Source organism: Cervus elaphus, chromosome 1, assembly GCF_910594005.1.
Source record: "Cervus elaphus chromosome 1, mCerEla1.1, whole genome shotgun sequence".
NCBI lineage: Eukaryota > Metazoa > Chordata > Mammalia > Artiodactyla > Cervidae > Cervus > Cervus elaphus.
In genome coordinates this window covers 45,240,960-45,253,877 of record NC_057815.1, presented here as the reverse complement: position 1 = coordinate 45,253,877, position 12,918 = coordinate 45,240,960, and the positions used below count along the sequence as shown (strand labels likewise).

Here is a 12,918-nt window from a genome sequence, read left to right as displayed (position 1 = left end):
TTCTCATCTACAGCTGCATATTAGTAACCAGGATTGACTCTCATGCTGGTAGCCTGTTCTGTGCAGCACTCGAAATTTCTGATCCAAATGAACTAGTCCAAGAACTTTATTATTTTGATGAGAAAGTACTTGAGAGGAAAAAGATTAAGGAAATACTGCTACTTAGATGTAAACATCTCTTTGTATGAATCTACTTCTAAGAACTTTCTCGATTCCCACAGCTTCTGTGAGAAATGTTGGCTTACACCAATTATCTACATCCCTACTAAATTAGGCATTTTAGAATACAGGAAAGCACTTTACATCAACTTTCAGCAATCACAAGAACAACAAAAAGTTTAATGTTCACCTCACCCCTTACTTCAATCAATTTCAAGGATTCCACCCTTATTCCCCACTTTTCAACTCCTTTACAAACAAATCTCCAACAACCCCTACCTTTCCATATGGACCAGAAAAAAATCTTAAGACTTTTATGTTGCACTTACTCAAAATTCACGAGTAGAAAAATTTACTCTTGAATCGATGCTCCCCAAAAGCTGAGTGTCCCAACACTGAGATTAACAATCATTTTAAAGCCTAGTAATTTTCCACAGGCACCTTCTCAAACAGACTGACTGAAACTTATCTCTATTTACACAGGACATGAAACTGAGGTGAACTGCTCAGGTTTCTGTGGCCCAACCAGGATGCTAAGTCATACTTTCTGTATTCCTAATCTGTTCAGCCATGCTGTCTTCACTACAAAAAAAAAAAAAAAGCATGTCAATAGTATATGCATCATGCACAAATCATAGAAATCCAACTTATTAAAATATATGAAAATCATCACACCCAAAATACCTCTTGTAACTACATCAAAGTAACTGAACCACAAACTAAGCAGTTGTGCTGATTGGTCTAGTCACCAAAGGGGAGAAAATATTCTTAACTTCCCTTCCCTCCCAAAAAGCACTAAATATTCGTTTGTTGAATGTACCAATTTTCATTACAAGAAAATTATATATGCATACTATCTTTTAGCTGTGAATACACAAAGCTTAAGGTCACTACTCAGCTGTTTACAGAACAGATTACCCCATCATCTCTACGTGTGTGTACCTACCTATCAAGTTAAAGCAAGGTCTCGTTAGGAATGGACGACTAGCTCATCACTCTGCAGCCTTCTAGAGTTTACAAAGCATTCTTGTGAACAACAGCCACACAGAGAAGTTGCAAAAGTTTACCGCTTATGTTAAAAAATCCGCTATCCCTTGCCATGCCTTGTGCTATAGCAGTGTTATTGCCCTGTGGTGGTATCGCCTGGTGGTAATGAGGGCGACCAAACTGCCTGGATGAAATCATGCCTCACTCCACCACTCCGCATGTCAGCAAGTTACTTTGGCTTCTATTAATAAGTCTCCTCATTCATAAAAGGGGTAAAAGATAGCCCCTAACTCCTAGTTCACGGGCTTGCTGAATGAATGGAGGTAATATGGGTAAAACATGTTTAGCACATTGCCTTGCACAGGAAGAGCACTTAATATTGGCTTACTATTACTCCTCCTACTATTCCAATTATTACTCTCATTACCATTCATGGAAACATTAATGTAGGGTTGGTGGACTTATTTACAATTAAATAGTTTTGATCTAATATTTTTTGGTCCCAGGTCAATGCTGCTGCTGCTGCTAAGTCGCTTCAGTGGTGCCCGACCCTGTGTGACCCCCATAGACGGCAGCCCACCAGGCTCCCCTGTCCCTGGGATTCTCCAGGCAAGAACACTGGAGTGGGTTGCCATTTCCTTCCCCAATGCATGAAAGTGAAAAGTGAAAGTGAAGTCTTAGCGACTCCATGGACTGCAGCCCACCAGGCTCCTCCATCCATGGGATTTTCCAGGCAAGAGTACTGGAATGCGGTGCCATTGCCTTCTCCAGGTCAATGCTAATTAATGCCAATTAATGAATGTCTGACATTTATAATGTCATTCCTCCTTAACCAGAAGGTCTTCCCTTCTCCACCTGTCTTAAGTTTTACTCATTCTTCAAAGACCTATTCAGAATACTTGGAGATGAAGACTTTTCAGATACCTCCCGACATAATGATGCTTCTTTTGAGCTGAGCTCAGCCTATTCATTACCTAAAATATTCAGTGGGTAATTAATCACACATTGGCATGGATTCTTTTTGCTTTTCTCCCATTATTAACTAATGCATAGTGTTGTCATTTTCATGTGTTTATGTTTTAAATCCTAAGTCAGTATAGTTCTTGAGGCTAAGAACCGTATCACAATGCTTCTTTCTATCATGGACTGGAATTTTGTGCATAATCCACACTCAATAAATATGGTAATAGATGAGTTTCTTAATCACTTCTGATTTTTCATATCAAATATATTTTTTAAAATATGAAAGGCAGGGATGTAACAAACAGATTAGTTATGAAAATGCTTCTTAGCTACCACTGAAATACTAATTACGTCTACCTCTCCATGGGGATTTCAAAAATAAGACAACACATGATAGAGCAATGACTCAGTAGCAGAATAAAAAATTCTTGCTTCCAAGCACAAGTTGAATTCTTCCACAAAAACTATGGCCACAGTAGATTTAATATTGAATATACGATTTTGGTATCCATACTATACTGTCTATTTCATACGTAAGATTTAATAATTTATGCCATTCTTCAGAACAACAGGCACAGCATAGTAACTAAAAATGAATATATGTGCATTGCTGGTGAAAATGTAAAATGGTGTACTTGCTACAGATAACAGTATGGTAGTTTCTCAAAAAAATTAAACATGGAATTACATATGATCCAGCAATCCCATTTCTGAGTATATATCAAAAGAACTGAAAGCAGGGACTTGAACAGGTATTTGTACACCAATATTCATAGCGGCATTATTCACAATAGCCAAGGATGGAAATTACTTAAACATCCTTGGGCAGATAAATGGATAAGGAAAACGTAGAATGTATACAAAGTGGAGAATTATTCAGCTTTGAAAAGGAAGGCAATTCTGACACATACTTCAATATGAACGAACCTTGAAGACATAAACCTAAGTGAGATAAACTAAACACTGAAGAACTACTACTATATAATTCCACTTATACAAAGTGTCTAGAGTAGTCACGTTCACAGAGATAGCAGTGTAATAGAATGATGGTGGCCAGGGGCTGGGGAGAGTGGGTAATGGGGAGTTTCAGTCTGGAGACATGAAAAAGCTCTGGAGAGAGATGGTGGGGATGGTTGTACAACAATGTGAACGTACTTACTGCCACTGATACGTACACTTAAAAATGGTTAAATTGGTACATGTTATATATATTTTACCACAATAAAATTTCAAAAATCAAGGAATAAATACAATATACTTTTAAAAAAAGATGAATACAGGTCAAGTCTAAACTGTCTGGTTCTTACTCTCTCAGCATACTTACCAAACTGATGCCAACAATTCACTTAAGGATCTTCAATACTGAGTGAGGGATAAATTAGGCAAGTCTCAATAAACGCATTTCTAACAGAGATGATTTATAACGTACACAATCGTATCTTTTTTTTTGGACTCCTTTACTGATGTTCACATGGGAAAATGTCACTAATGGATGAAGGATTAATAGAGATAACATTTAAATTACAATCTCCAAAGGGACTTGCCTTTATAAAATGTATGCCTTAAGTTACTAATAGTACCTATGAGGAAATGTCATCCTCATGTAAGACATAATAATATGGTTTAATAATCTAGACTTGTTTCCAACATTTTAAAGGTCACAATTCTTTCCTAAAATTCTCTATTCATTTACCTATGAATTAAATAACAATGTAATAATAATAAAAAATATTCTCAAAAATGAACTATCTTCATTGAGATGATGCTGTGCTTAGTTGCTCAGTCGTGTCCGACTCTTTGTGACCCCATGGACTGCAGCCTGCCAGGTTCCTCTGTTCATGGGGATTCTCCAGGCAACAATACTGGATTGGGTTGCCATGCCCTCCTCCAGCAGATCTTCCCAACCCAGGGATCGAACCCAGGTCTCCCGCATTGCATTCTTTACCATCCAAGCCACCAGGGAAGCCCATTGAGCTAATGGCATCTGTCAACTACAACTCAGTATATGAGAGAATCATTGCATTATATCATTCTTTTACAATAAAATATTATAAATATATGTGTAAGCATAAGAGAAAAGGGAAAGTGCTAAAGTTGCTGAAAAACTGTCTCCCCAGATTTCATAATATAGTAGAGCCTCATTATTAGCAAATTCTTTATTTGCAAATTCACCAACTCAGATTAATTTGTAACTCCAAAATCAATACTTGGAGCATTTTCATGGTCATTTGCAGATACTCTCAGAGCAAGAAAAAATGAGTCACCTGACAGTATGTTTCCAGCTGAGACAGAAAAAAGGCATCACTCTGCCTTCTTGTTTCAGCTCTCATACTGTAAACAAGCATCCTTCTCAGGAACTATTTGGTGCCAGGTTTTTTATATTTTTGTGCTTTTCTGTTGATTTTACTATAGGAAAAGGCCCCTCAGCACATTGCTGTGTGCCTAAAAACAAGAAGATTTTGATGTACCTTATGGAAAAAACAGGTGTTAGATAAGATTTATTCAGGCATGAACTACAGAACTGATCACTATGAATCCAAAGTTAGTGAATCAACAGTATATACTGAATACAGTGTCTTTAAACAGAAACACATATTAAACAAGGTTAGGTATTAATCACTTAATGAAAATGTGAGCAAAGACTGGCAGTACCCTAACCCTACATTTCCCCTGGGAACAATGGTTACAAATTTACTAATTTGGTATTTATGGCAACTTTACATAAGTATCATGAATAACAAGAATCAACTGTACTTTGTAAAGAAAACTCTGGAGAGAAAAAAAATGGATCAATGGACTTCAGTGGATAGTCCAGAAACAGGTCTATGTAAACCTGGCTGCAGGCAGCATAGAGATTAGCAGGAAAAAGTTAAACTACACAAGAACTGCCCCAGGACAAGTGAATACAGATCTGGGAAAATGAAAGGGGAATTCCTCATCTCACAACACAGAAAGGTTCAATGTTGAAAGCAAACTTTACCCCAGCTAGAATGTTGAAAGCAAACTTTACCCCAATGAGAAAAAAATTGGTATTTTTTTAAAATAGGAAAACAGCTCTAAGATCTTGATTAAGGGAACTATTTCATAAGCAAAACACAAAAAGAACCCATAAAGGAAAAATAAAACGAAAAACTTTTGATCATCAAAAGATATTAAACACAGAAAAAGATTAGCTAGAAACTGGAAAAAGATACTTGCAACACATGTAATTAATACAGAGAACTAAAACCAGTAAGAAAAAGGCAAATGACGCAATAGAAAAACAGACAAAAGACATGAACAAGTATTTAACAGAAGATAAAATTCAAAATACTAATAAATATATGTAAAAGATGTTCAATAATATTCAAAGACAGAAATTAAAATCTCAATGAACTATCATTTTACAAAAACTAGCAAAACTTAAAAACTCTGACAATACCAAGTGTTGTAGAAAATGTGGAAGAACAGGAACTCTTCCACTGCTAGTAGGAATACAAATACCTTGGGAAACCACTCATCATCATCTAGTGAAGCTGAATATGCACATTTCCTATGACACAGCAATTCTCAGTGTAACTTTACAGGAACTTGTAATGTGTACCAAGAGAAAAGTACAAGTGTCCACAACAACAGTATTGTTTGAAATTACAAAAACCCTGGTGAAAAAAATGCCCTTACATCCAAGAATAGGCAGCTGGATAAACTCCGTTACATTCATAAAATGTCTACACAGCAATGGAATTAATAATTGGTCATTCATTATGACTGCTTCCTTAGCAACACAAATGACTTTTAAAAACACTGTTAAATGGATAAAATAACCGATCACAAGAATATATACAGAATAATTCCACTTAAAATTCAAAACACAGAAAATTAATCATTGCATTGTTCAGGGTTACATGCACAGGTGGTAACTGTAAAGAAAAGTTAGAGAATAATAAACAAAAAATTCAGAATTATGGTATCCTTGGACAGTGGGGGTGAATAACCAAGGAGAAGCACATAGGAAACAAAATCAGAATTCTTAATTTCCTCAAATCTGCTCCTCCTCCACTAGTTCCCACCGGCAGAGTTTTATTTTTCTCTTCCTCTCACACCCCCTGTAATTAATCAACCTCTGTGTGTTAGTCACTCAGTCATGTCTGACTCTTTGTTATCCCATGGACTGTAGCCCACCAGGTTCCTCTATCCATGGGATCCTCCAGGCAAGAATACTGGAGTGGGTTGCCATTTCCTCCTCCAGGTGATCTTCCCTCTCCAGGGATCGAACCCGGGTCTTCTGCACTGCGGGCAGAATTCTTTACCTACTGAGCCACTAACACTCCAATTCTTTCCATTTCCTCTACTTTACTCTGGGTTAAGCCTTCATTAATCTCTCACTAGGACTGTGGCAATAGCTTTCTCTTAAGCCTCTCATGACTGTATAAGTTATTCTCCAAGATCATCCAAGTGATCTTTTCAAAATGTAAGTCATGTCCTTTAAACTCTCCAAAGGCTTCTCTTTACAATCAGAATAAAATTCAGTCTTTACCACAGCCTTCAGGGCTTCATTTTACCTGTTCTGTGCTTACCTCCTCCCACCCTTTTCCTAGCCCACTAGGTTTCAGCTGGCTCGGCTTTCTACTTCTCAAACCTGCCAAGTTGATTCCCCCTCTTAAGGTTTTTACAGGAATGCCCTTTTCCTGGCTCTTGGCTTAGCTGGCTTCATCTCAGCATTTAAATCTCAAATAAATTTAAGCACAAATGCTACCTTCTTAATCAAGTTGCCTCTGACCACCTCATTAAATATGGCAACGCTGCCACCAGCAAGCACTTATCATTTCACTGTTTCATTCTTTACAGCACTTATCACTATCTGTTAATTTAGCAGTAAATTCCACCAGAACCCAAGTCCCACAAAAGCAGGGATCTGCCAGTTCAGTTCAGTGTAGTACAAAGCAATGTCAGGCAAGTGGCAACAAATATTTGTTGGATGAATAAAACAGTGAACTTTACTTTGAATAAACATGAAGTAGTACTTTCTGACAGTGATATAAAAATCAAGAACACCAATGAGAAGTATCACAGATGGAAAGGAATTTTGAAAACTATGTGTCTGTGAAACTGTGTCCCTCAATCATGTCCGATTCTTTGCGATCCCAAGGACTATGTAGTCAACCAAACGCCCCTGTCCATAGAATTCTCCAGGCAAGAATACTGGAATGGGTTGCTGTTCCCTTTTCCAGGGGATCTTCCTGACCCGGGTGTGTGTGTGTGTGTGTGTGTGTGTGTGTGTGTGTGTGTGTGTGTGTGTGTGTGTGTGTGTGTGTGTGTGTGTGTGTGTGTGTGTGTGTGTGTGTGTGTGTGTGTGTGTGTACAGAAGTTTGCACGGGTGTGTGTGTGTGTGTGTGTGTGTGTGTGTGTGTGTGTGTGTGTGTGTGTGTGTGTGTGTGTGTGTACAGAAGTTTGCACTCTCCTGTGTGTGTGTGTGTGTGTACACAGAAGTTTGCACTCTCCTGTGTGTGTGTGTGTGTGTGTGTGTACACAGAAGTTTGCACTCTCCTGTGTGTGTGTGTGTGTGTGTGTGTGTACACAGAAGTTTGCACTCTCCTGTGTGTGTGTGTGTGTGTGTGTGTGTGTGTGTGCACAGAAGTTTGCACTCTCCTGACCCGTTTTTCTTCCTGACCCAGGGGTGTGTGTGTGTGTACACACAGAAGTTTGCACTCTCCTGACCCAGGGGTGTGTGTGTGTGTGTGTGTACACACAGAAGTTTGCACTTTCCTGACCCAGGGGTGTGTGTGTGTGTACACACAGAAGTTTGCACTCTCCTGACCCAGGGGTGTGTGTGTGTACACACAGAAGTTTGCACTCTCCTGACCCAGGGGTGTGTTTGTGTGTGTGTGTGTGTGTGTGTGTGTGTGTGTGTGTGTGTGTGTGTGTACACACAGAAGTTTGCACTCTCCTTCAGGGAGATTAAGGGGGAGAAAAAATCTAACATGCTAATTTGGCATCAATCATTCTAAAGAAGGAAAAAACACATTTTTATGACTTTATACACCACACAGATCCATCAACTGTCAGTCTACAATGGAAAATGAATCTTAAGCTGGAATTGTTAGAAACATGAGTAATTTGTGTATTCACAAGGACTGACATAAAGTCTATTCTCGTTTCATTACTTTGATGACCCCTGTTAGATCAACATGACAACAGCACATAACACCTATTGAGCTCACTATGTGCTTGGTACTGTGTTGTTTTATACATGCTATTACTCAGTTCTCATGACACCTTTATCAGAAGCACTGTTACCAGCCCTATTTTACACATCAGAAAACCGAAGCAAAGAGAGGCTAGTCAGATGGCTAACGAGTGAAAGACTCAAATCTAGGCTGCCCGACTGCAAAGCCCTAAAATTAAACCATCTGCTGAGCTGATATTGCTCGATTCACTTAAATTATTTGCTAAAAAACTGTATGTGTATCTACTGTAATTTTATGCATCATGCTAGGTCAGCAATTCTTAAACATTACTGTACATTAGAATCACCTGGGCAGATTCCTAGATTCTGATTCAGTAAGTCTAGGGTGGAATTTCCAGAGATCTGCAATTTTAACTGTCTTGGTCCATGAACTATCCTCAACTCTGTGCAGGGTGTTCTACAGGTTTGAGGATGTATGAGCCTCCTGTCTCAATCAGCTTACAATCTAAAAGGGATAGAAATCAGACACACAACTGGTAAATATACAGTGATACAGGAGAAGTAGTATCAACAAAACAGCAAGAAAGACTTCAAGGAAGAGGGATCAGCTGTAATGAAATGAAGATGAGCAAGGATTTCATGAAGTCCTGCAGACTTTCAGGAATAATGCTACATGCAAAGGAAGGATCGAAAAACAGACAGCTTGGCAGGAACAGAGGATCTGCATTTAGGGATAGAAAAATAATGTCAGTGAAAAGCAGAGGCTGTAGAATGCTCTCTATGTCAACCTAAACACTATGGGTTTTATTCAGTGCTGGCTCTGGGAAATTGCTAATGGTTTTTGAGGACGGAAATGATAAATCACAGCAATATTCTTTGGAAGAGTACTCTGATGAAGTTATGCAAAATCAAGTATATCGAGAACAACAATGGGAATAGTTAGGCTGGGAGCGTTCCAATCTCAAAAAAATAAAAGCTAGAACATGGTACTGGAAAAGATGAAAAAGGGAAGAATGGTACCTCTTGACAATGAACTGCATGTGGGGCAAAGGCAATAATCACAGCTATTAACAAATGATTTCTTCACCCCTTAAGTCCAAGTTGTATTCTGACCAGTTTCATGTTACTTTTTACAACATTTTCTTACACAACCAACTAAGCTCCAAAATACAGAGTTCACTTATTCAAAACACAGCCCATGACGCCTGCAAAATACATGTCACATAGTTCATACACTAAAAAAAAAAAGTAGACGTATATATATTATACTTAATATATAATATATATAAATGAAAGAACATTATTAAGAGCCATATAATCTCATTTTACTCAAAGTTCTCAAAGATAAGCATCTAATTTCCAAACCCACAGCAATTCAGAAACAAAAATTAGAAGTGTAAAAGAGCCTGCTACAGACAGGTGGAAGAAGCTGAAGAACAGAAATGAAAACTATAAAAAAAAAGCACACAGAATCACTCAGGGTAAATTCTCCACAACTGTTTATTGACAGATACACATGATTCCCAGAAAAAATGGAATTAATGAGAATCTTCCTTAATGTCCCAAACATCTACCACACAAAGAAAACTTTTAAACATTTTAAAACAAATTTTCACCTGAGTAAAAGGTAACTTTTAAAGGATGGCTGATACATGCAGGCAGAGCAACCAACAGATAGTCAAAAAACAAAGGTAAGAAAGATGTATTTTATAATATACTAAGTTTGAAGATAATAAGAATGCTTTCATAAAGTATCTACTCAAGAATGTGGCCCCATTGGTAAACTTCAGGCAATATTTTCCTGATGGCTGTGAATTCCAGGTTTCAAATAATATGAAGGCATCTTCAACAAAAATTAAAATGATTGAACTGGTCTTAAATATAAGCTATAAATATGTACCTACTGAAATCAGGCAGCATCATTTGACACTCAATGTCCTGTAACAACAGGCCATGTGACACTTTTAAAAGGACATTAAACATGGCAACACATGAAGGCTTCTCACTTTGGTCACCAATACTCATTAACATCTATTATAATATTACTCACACAAGGACCTTATCTGTTTCAAAAACAGATGAAAATGTCATTTTCATGGGGAGAATTAAGATGTTAATTGACTGAAAGATATCTTTAAGTTTATGATTAAGTTACTAAAGCCAAGAACCTACACCTTAAATCATGCAGAAAAAGCATACCATACATTAATTATTGGAGTAGGAAGAGTATGGGTTTCAGCTTGAGATTTTTTACACTGCAGAAAGGCAAATTAGTGTATAACATTGTAACATTAAAATAAAATTACCTTAAAGATGTTGTAGGGATGAATCAACTCTATGGAACTAGGCCTCTCATATTTCTCAGATCCAGCAAAGAACAGAGAAAATTAAAAGCACATACTTATTTCAAAATTTCATCAACTGATCAGGCAAATTAAGACATCAAAGATTATGGTATAATTTGCTACACCTTCTAAATATGTAAACAAGAGAAGTAGTCAATTGCACCAGGGGGTTTCCACTCTCCCTCCCTACCCATCTCCTTATTATCATCCTTGTTCTCTAGAAACATACAGTAAGACACTAATTGAAGCCAAAAAAATGTGCCCTGGAGACAGTTTGTCAAACTGCAAGTTATGACCCGTGTATCAATTTAGTGCATTTAGTTAGTATTTCTTAAATAAAAAGAATGAAATATAATAACCATTATCAGTATGCATCATTAGTAATAAGAGTGAGTACTGCTTTGTGAAACTTCTTGTTCCTATGTGGGTATGTATGTACCAGACGATAATGAAAAACGTTCTTCTTAATATGGAGCATGATTTTTTCAAAAGTTTGAAAGCTCCTAACCTAGAGATTTAGGTCAAATGTCTCTGGACCCAAAGACATTCATCAGCCCTCAGCACCTACACAATCTCTTAGCTCAAGATGGGCTCGTGGAAACCAATTTAAGAGCTCCGGGCAGCCAAAAAAGAATGAGGACACGCCGTAACTAAGCCCGAATTTGGACCTGAAAGAACTAACTTCCCCAAACACCAGCCCTAGGCGGTGCCTACAAGCTTCTGGTAACTTAGCAACTTTCAGAGAGCTCCTCCTCCCTCCCTGACTAGAAACAAGTTTACTCTTCCAACCAACTTTACGGAATTACAACTTCCAGAATCACTGTGCCCCAAGACAGTATCACTCTCCTTCTCGCTTCACCAATTCCCAGTATGTCTTCCTAGAAGAGGATCTCGAACTCAACAGAGAATGAAGCTCCTCACAGATCCTGACCCTTCTCCTCTCCCAGATCTCCGGACAGGGTACCCTCCTCCCAGGTCCCATCTTACTCCAACCGCCTCATTGTCAGTTAGTTGTCCTGGGGGCAAAACGATTCTCTCAAAAGCCCTTTTTAAACTGCCGCTTGCTTCTACGGGCCCCGAAAGGAGCAGGCCTGGTGTCCCAGGAGCTCCTAACCCAACCGAACCTCCCTGGGACACGTACTCTTTTTTTTTTTTTTATTCAGTAGTTCAGAGCAAGTTTCCTATTTCCCCAGCAGCCCCAGACATCTCCAACCTCCATCTCCTACCAGCCAAGGGGCAGCTCCTCGTCCCCCAGACCCCGGGGCACAGCGGGAAGCCCTGATTCTCCCAGGAACTCCGACAGCTCCCTCCGACGGCCCCCTCCGACTCAGGCCCCTCTCCCAGCCCAGGCCCTCCCCGCGCCGCCGCAGCGCAGGCCCGGCCCCATCCTCCCTCCGGCCCCGGCAGGTGTCCCATCCTCCCCTTCGCCCAGGCAGGCCTCGTCCCGCTCCTACTTCTTCCCACTATTTCCTCGCACCGCACCCTGACTCCAGAGGGGAGCCCCTCGGGCCTCGACAACCCGGCGGAGCCGGCAGGCCCGGGCTCCACTCACCCCTCAGCCCGGGAGGCGGGGGAGCTGCTGCGGCGGCTCCTCAGCCTGCGCCTCTCCTCCCCCCTCCCGGCCGCCGCCGTGGCCGCCGCTCAGCCTCGGGCCTGCTCCCGGCCGGCCCCGGACCGGCTCCGCTTCACCTCGTCCCCCACTCCAGCCGCCGGAGCCCTGTGTCCTGCATTGACCCGGAAGCAGCTTTCCGGGCCCAACAACAACACGTGACCCCGCCGCACGTGTCACGTCCGCTGCGTGAATGGGAGGGGGCGCCGGAGGAGCAGGTCCTCCCGGACCAAGCTGAGGTTGCTGTGGCGACGGGGATGTCGCGGCCGGCCGGGTAGTCACTAGAAACACACTTCATCATCTGCTTTTTCTCTTACCCGTCATGGGGGGACACCCTGGGTGCAAAGGAGGAGTACAAATTGTCGCATCAGAGTGGAATAGGGGCCAGTCAGAGCCGAGCCCGGGAATCTGAAAGGCTGCTCTCTTACAGAAAGGGGCAGCAAGCCGAAAGTTTCCAGACTCAGCTAGAATTTTGTCCTGATTCTGTCACTAGTTTACGGGTGACCCTGATCGGTTCCCCTCCTTTCTATGTCTTCAGTGTCCCTACTCGCGAGCTCTAGGCTGTAATCTAATACTGTCCCAAGATGCTTTTGTGTAAGGATGTGGTAGCACTCTGACCTTTATTTCGTGTCCTTGTCGCAAGGTCTGCGGCATCCTGAGGTTTCGGCGCTCCAACACCAATGTAGTGG

At 40.4% G+C, this 12,918-nt stretch overlaps 1 protein-coding gene across 8 annotated transcripts in view; it reads right to left on the bottom strand.

Moving 5' to 3' along the window:
- Positions 1–12,365, bottom strand: part of LOC122693632 (tubulin-specific chaperone cofactor E-like protein) — a 161,710-nt gene extending 149,345 nt beyond the window's left edge. For 3 of the 8 annotated variants that reach the window (XM_043901268.1, XM_043901250.1, XM_043901258.1), the window contains exons 1-2: positions 12,173–12,365; positions 10,582–10,635 (exon numbers count right to left, since the gene is read on the bottom strand). The gene's annotated coding sequence lies outside the window, so the exon portion shown is untranslated. Of the gene's footprint in view, positions 1–488; positions 700–10,581 lie in introns of those variants that run through there. The other 5 variants (XM_043901239.1, XM_043901288.1, XM_043901299.1 and 2 more) reach the window with 4 other exon arrangements.
- Positions 12,366–12,918: the final 553 nt, after the last annotated feature.